This window comes from Meles meles, chromosome 2 (genome assembly GCF_922984935.1).
Source record: "Meles meles chromosome 2, mMelMel3.1 paternal haplotype, whole genome shotgun sequence".
Lineage (NCBI taxonomy): Eukaryota > Metazoa > Chordata > Mammalia > Carnivora > Mustelidae > Meles > Meles meles.
Window position 1 is genome coordinate 8,241,039 of NC_060067.1, and position 7,671 is coordinate 8,248,709.

A 7,671-nucleotide genomic window follows, 5' to 3' on the forward strand; every position below is an offset into this window, starting at 1 on the left:
TTTTCTAAAAACAAATGTTTTGTAATTAGAACAACACATTTTATTTTAGTTACATTGTTTAAAAACAATGTTTTTTGTAATGAAAAACAATAATTATAAAAACAAATAATTATGAATACAAAGAAAGGGTACATCTTTAAAAAGAGGTAACAATAAATTATAATAAAATCCCTCTTCTTTTTACCCCCCCCATTATATACTGTAACTTCTTTCCAATTCCACAAGCCCCTGCTACTGAATTTGGTGGGTGGCATTTAGAACATGATCCATAAACCCTCTAGTAGAACATTAAAGGAGGTCATCGAGAGGAACTGACCATCAGTTGACCTTTTAGCTGAACCAGACAACTGGAGGCTCCTCACCCCCTCCACCGTCTTTGGAATGTACGTTCTGCCCACCATTTACAAGGATGAGCCTTGAAAGAATAAGAAGTTGTAGAGGCCATCCGGACTAAGTATGTGACTGAACCCAGTTAAAATATCTGTATAAACTTTTAAGATTCTGGCAGGTGAGGGTGGAGATCTACTCATTATGGGGCTGCCCAAGACAAGCCTCATCTATAAGTTCCCTTGTTTATTAAACTTGTCACCTACCTGGAGTGGCCTGCCTATTCCTTTGGTCTCTTATAGCTCTTCATGTATAGGGCCCCATTTTTGAACCAACACCAGGGAATCCTTTTACTATTGCCGTAAACGATGTAGGGCTGTTATAAAGGGGCATGGGCCTATTGCATTTGTTTCCTGATGACAGAATCAAGCCTGAAACCAAATGTTACTCATTCTGACAAGAAAATGCAATGTCATGGGGCACCTGGTGGCTCAGTCCATTAAGCGTCTGCCTTCAGCTCAGATCATGATCCCAGGGTCCTGGGATTGTGCTCCCTGCATCAAGCTCCTGACTCAGCAGGGTGAGGGGAAGTCTGCTCCTCCCTCTGCTCCTCCCCCAAAGTTCTCTCTCTCTCTCAAATAAATAAAATCTTTTAAGAGAAAGGAAAATGCAATAGGGTTTATTATGATCTATAAAAAGACATATTCTTATTATATGCTAAATTTTCATATTCTCAATGTCAAGGACTTTGAAAGTCCTTGTGAAAGTCCAAATTCACTTATTTTTCTTGTGATTGGGATTTACAAGGTTAGTCCCTTTCATGTTATATAGGCCCCACATTTTAGATAGTATTGGCCTGGAATCAGAAAATATTTCTGTGATCCTTTAAAATTTTTTCTTTGTCATTCAACTCTGGTTGTATTTGTTTGTAGTTTTATCAGCACACTGCTATAAAAACTATCATATTTTGCATATGTGCCCATGTGTGTGCATGTGCCTAAAAAGGTGGACACTGTATCTGTTATAGTCTTGGTTTGGGGCTGTTTTACAATCTAAATAGGTCCCAAGGAAGAATCACTACTTACATTACTCTATTAATAATACATGTCGAACTAAGTACCACAGTATGACAAGTGGCTAGAAAACAAGTATGTATTAAACATATAAGCTACTAGAGATTGGGTCCCAATCTCTGGACTAGTACAATGGAGAATATGATCTGTCAGAGACTCTGAAGCACAGATCAAGGAGGCAGAAACAACATCGTAAGGTGGCATTTTATTTCAACTACAAGTCCTCCCTAGGTTTCCCAGTCTTGCTCCATTAAGGAGAGCAAATTGGTACCTCTGAGAAGTCAGCTATGTTTTGTAGCCATTCATTTAAAACCTCCTACTTATGATTCTTCAATTATGTGACGCTACCAACAAATCAGGAGCTCTTGTGTGGGGGGAGGATAAATTCTCAGTATATTTCCTGTGCATGTTCTTCAGTTCAACCTTCTGCTCCATAGCCCAACCCATGTTTTAGAAAGAAGCACTACCTGGTGATAAGGGTCTTATTTATATTCCCACAACCAGATTCACCCATTGTAATCTCAACTTCATCTTATGTAAGCACATGACTCACATGCATTGGTCCCTTTCCTGGAATTTGGGATGAGAGCCAACTCTCAGTTATCTGTGGTATGAGTGCCAGAGATGACTGGAAGAAATGAAATCCATCAGTGATTCCCAACTTTCATCTTAACCCATAGTTTTAACTTCCTCTATGATCTCAATTTTCTTTTACTATTGATTTTAATGAGCATAGAAAAGGCCATGAAGAAAAGCATAAGGTCTAGTAAATAAAAAAAATTTTTTTAAAAACCCCATATGATCATTGAACAGTTGAATGCTTATCATTTCCATTCTTCTTCACAGTCAAGATTCTAGATAAGTTTTTTTCTGAGCAGCCACCACCAACTCCTTTAATCTAGGGCAGTCTGACCTCCATTTTCATCATCCACTAAAAATACTCTTTCAACCCTCTCAACATTCAGAAGTCAAAGCCAGTGGCATTTTCTCTCCTCCTCGGGTTTTTTTCTAGGTTCCTTTTGTACTAGACAGTGTTGTAAATCTTGGCTTTTTTGCCTCCTGACTTTCATGTCATTGTCTTCACTTAGTTGCCATCAGCAAGTCCTGTTGATAGGAAGTAAATTCTAAAAACAGCCCAAGTTCAAACACTTCTCATCACTGCTGCTACTACCATCTTTGTCTTAGTCATGTTGTAATTTAAATGGGTGATTAAAATTACCATCTACCTTATCTTTCAGGTTGGTCTTGCCACTCTTTAATCTGTCTTGCACAGAACGGATCAACTGATCTTTAAAAATACAAATAATATCACCACCCCATCACTTACCTTCCACTTACCCTCCAGTGGTTTATTGCGTTGTTAACAGAATGCAAAGCCTATCCCCTCTAAATTTTCTATCCTTGCCTATCTCTCTGACTTCTCTTGCCACTGTCCATGAAGCATGCTCCAGCCACACTGATCTTACAGTCTTTTGAACATTAAAGTCCTTGTACTTCCTGTCCAGGTCAAAAACACTTTGGTTCCACAAGTTCATATGGCTGAGTGCGTTCTCTTCATCTCTCCATGTCTCTGCTCATGTGTGACCACAGAGATGGCTCCCTGACCACCCTAGCTATAGCAGCCCTGAGACCAGAGTATATTGTGTATTACTACCTTATGTTGAAACTACCCATGAGACCTTGTGCAAGTTACTCTGTGCCTAAGTTTCACGTGAGGAGTCTTACAAAACTAGTTACATACCTCATAGAGATGTTATCAGGATTTAATGTTATTACATTTTAGGGCTTAACACCAAAAAGTAAGCCCTATATGTGTTTGCTAATATTATTGTTATTAATATCCATTTCTTTTCTTGCTTTTCCCATTAAAATACAAATTCCAGGCATTACCTGTCTGTTCTTCACTTATTCTTAGGATTAGAATAGTAAAACACAGACTAAGTCTTCAGGAGGTAATTGTCAAATAAATGAATGAATGAAAATATTTAACCATTTCTTTTGCCCTCACTCACTGGCTCCTTTTCTTTTACCAGTTTCTTGGGTGAAGACATTTCCTTGGAGTCACTCATTGGTTTCCTTGGCATTTTTCCTCTACCCTCACTCCTTTGAAGTGTTTAACTTGAAATATTTCTCTGGCTTCAGCTATAGTTTCTGTGATGGGAGTTCCCACAATCATATCTTTAGCTCTGACCAGAAGGCCAAGCTCTGCACTGGGGAAGCAGCTCTAAGTGGATACAAATTTGGCCTGAGACTCAGGAGACCTGGCAAAGGGTGTAAGTCCTGTAACTTTACTTGCTTTGTGACTCAGAGCAAACCACCACATTTCTGGAGACTATATTCTCCTGTAGGTAATAATTATTAATCTCTACCTTCCATCTTAGATAGTGCATTGAAAGAAAGAGTTAATAAAAGTGAAAGTGTTCTGTAAACTGCAAAACAGTCCACATAATTTTGAGGTGCTCTTAAGTACCTCCAATATGCTATTTATACACCTATCCCCTGCTGCAGTCTCAGGTTCAACATATTTCAAGCAGATTAATTTCCTTTTTCCCCCAAACTGAATTCTGACTTTCTCTCATTTTTCATATGCATCATGAGGCACTTTGCATTCTCCCTCTGTGATATGTCTAAAATTTGCCTCCTGCTCTCTCTTCTCCCAGACATAATCTTACTCTTAGCTTTCTTCAGTGTACATCTAGGTAGGTCACTACAGCAATACATTAGTGAGACTCTCCACTTCCAGTCTTTCCCTCAATCATTCTTCTCAAATAATCTCATTTCAATCTTCCCCAAATTGTATTAGATTTCTATTACTGCTGTCACAAATGACCACAAGTTTAGCAGCTTAAAACAATAGAATTTATTGTCTTATAGTCCTGTAGCTCAGAAGTCTAACATAAGCCTCACCGAGCTACCATCAAAATATTGGCACCATGTAAATATCAAGTTATTGGCAGTGCGACATTCTTTTCTGGACGCTCTGGGGGAGCATGAATATCCTTGCCTTTTCAAATTTCTGTAGGTCCCGTGCACTTGTTGGCTCATGATCCCCTTGCTTAATTTTCAACGCTAGCAACTGTGGGTCAAGTCCTTCTCAGATCACAGCTCTCTAACTACAGATGGGAAGAATTCCCTCTTTTTAGAATTCAGGTGATTAGACTGGGCCCACTGAGCTAATCCAGTATCCTCTCCCCACCTCAAGGTCTCTAACTGTAATCACATGCACTGTTCCTTTGGCCATTCAAGATAATATAGCCACAGGTTCTGGGGATTAGGACACGGACATTTTCAGGGGATAAGGGTATTATTCTGCTTACCACACCAACTTAATGGTGTCTCTTCCCTGTCCAAGAGCTTAAATGATTCCCTATTACCCATTAATGTAAAGTTTATCTTCCCAGTATGGCTTTGAAGATCCTTCAAATTAAATTCTTAGCTATTCCAAAATAGAGATCCCGTACTACTATCAGGATAATCTCCCTGACATTCCTTAGATATGCTATAATTTTCCTAGTGTTTTTGTTGATTATTCTTTCATTTGACATGTCCTAAAATCATTCCTTCCTTTGCTATCAAAGTCCTGTCAATTTTTCAAACCCACCCTTTCAATAAAACTTCCCAACTGATACCACCTTTCTCTAAATTGTTTGATACGATGCTGTTTGTCTTTCTTCAGAACTCATTCACTCTTTCTCTGGTAATAGCACACTGGTTTTCCTTTGGGGGAAAACTTTTTCCCATTAGATTAAAAACTTGGTGGCTTCTCAAATGAAATGAATTTCCCTCCTGGTCGAGAGGTGAGTCCGTGATCTCAGCTAGGCAATCACATGTATCTCACTAGACCACAGGGACCCAAGAAGTAAAAATGGTTTAATTCACACTTTCTAGAAGGAGCACGCTGCTAACAAAATCACTGGAATTATCTTGGTTCTTTGGCTTTTACTTTAATTCTATCAAACCACTCATATCCTTCCTACAAATTTTTCTTGGTTAGGCCAGAATCATTTTCTGTTTCATAAAATTCAAAGAATCCTAACTGCTAAAGGCTTGCATTGTTCTTTAAATGTATTCACAACTTCAAATTCTTTTTTTAAAGGTTTTATTTATGTATTTGAAAGAGAGAGAGAGAATGAGAGGGGAGGGATCAGAGGAAGAAGAAGACTCCCCACCGAGCAGGGAGTCCAATGTGGGACTCGATACGGGGACGCCAGGATCATGACCTGAGCTGAAGGCAGTTGCTTAACCAACTGAGCCACCCAGCCGCACAAAATTCTTTTTTTAACTACCGTATATTTTACACTTCTTTTGAATACTCCACAACCCCTAGTATATTACTAGATTAAAAAATGCTTTTCAATAAATATTGGTTGAGTAATTCATAAAGTACCGATTTTTTTTTCCAGAATGAATTGTTCCTGATAGCAAGTTGAGGGCAAGCAACATGACATGGGTTTCCTTGGTTGCAATCCTACCATCCCCAGAAGGAGAAATAGAAAGACATTGCTCCCTTCTGATAAATGGATTAGAAGCGTTCCCTCTCTACGGATTGTATTTTTTATGTATAGTTCCTGTATCCCCAATGTTTTCTATGATGTGGTCACACAGGCTCCATCTGGATAGCATGTAACGGTCTACTCACAGTGGCTGTATTAAATGAGAATAAGCTGTGTTTATTTTCTTAATAGGTATGTTGCATTTCAGCCTCATAGGAAATATTTGGAAGACTTTTCCCAAATATTTCGCTGAAATTTGGATAGATTGAATGGGCTATCTGTGTTTGGTTTACGATGATGAATAGTTGCCACTAGCTGGTGACCAGATGGGATATTGAAAAGAGACCCATGTTTTATATCTCTTTCTTAATAAATCCATGTTAGAATCTAATGAATAGCACGTATGTTTTATAATGTTTTGTGACCATTTGAGGATAAATATGTTCTAGAATTTGTCAAAGTCAAATTAAGGACCTATAATTTTCACCTTTAGAAAATTGTGATATTCTAACTCTGGTTTCCTGGAATTTTCTCCCTTCTGCGGAATCTCTTCAAAATGAGTACTTTTGACATTACTGTAAAAAGTTGAGAGTAATCTTCTCTCAAATTTCTTGAAAGTGAGTCATTTGACACCTCCAGAGGATCATACCAGATTTTCAACCTAAAGTACAGGAAGGATGAAATTAAATTGAACAAAGATAGAAACATTTTAGAACCAACAATGTTTTAGGGAAACATTGAACATGTTATTGAACATGTTACTTATTGAACATGTTACTTTTGAATGTCTAGTGGATATCCACTGTATAGTGGAAATGCTACATAGGTAGTTGGATAAAGAAGTCTAGGACTACAATAGCCAAAATATGAAGAGTCCAGAGTCCATAGACAGATGAATGGATAAAGAAGTGGTACACACACACACACACACACACATACACAGAGAGAGAGAGAGAGGAATATTGTTCAGCCATCAAAAAGAATGAAATATTGGCCTTTGAGTGACATGGATGGAACTAAAGGGTGTTAAACTAAGCGAAATAAGTCAGTCAAAGAAAGACAAATAACATATGATTTCCCTCATATGTGGAATTTAGGGGGAAAAGCAGATGAACATAGGAGGAGAGAAGGAAAAATAAAATAAGATAAAAATAAAGAGGGAGGCAAACCGTAAAAGACTCTTAACTACAGGGAACAAACTGAGGGTTGCTGGAGGGGAGGTAGGTGGGGAGACGGGGTAACTGGGTAATGGGCATTAAGGAGGGCACTTGAAGTAATGAGCACTTGGTGTTCAATGCAACTGATGAATCACTAAATTCTACCCCTGAAACTAATAATACACTATATGTTAACTAAATTGAATTTAAATAAAAATTTAGGAAAAGAAGTCTAGGACTCGGGGAAAATATCTAGGTAGAATCAGTATATAGATGATAATTAAAGGCACAGAACTTTATGACATAAAATAGAGAGTGGATATATACAGAAAAAATTTCCAAGATGGAGACCTGAGGACATGCCAGTGGTGGGGGACAGGAGATATTAAGGAAGATCCCACAGGAGACAAAGCAGCAGGTGAAAAATAAGGGGAACGTCATGTTCCAGAAGCCAAGTGGAAAAAGTGCTTCAGAGTCTTCTTTTCCTTAACCCCCTGGGTTCCCAGACTTTGAGGAGAGTCCATCTGAGGGTTGTGTGAGTTCACAAGATTTCATTTTATAAGAATTTATGGTTCTCTCAGAAAATTCTAAACTACATCTGAGACTTGACTCACAGGACTA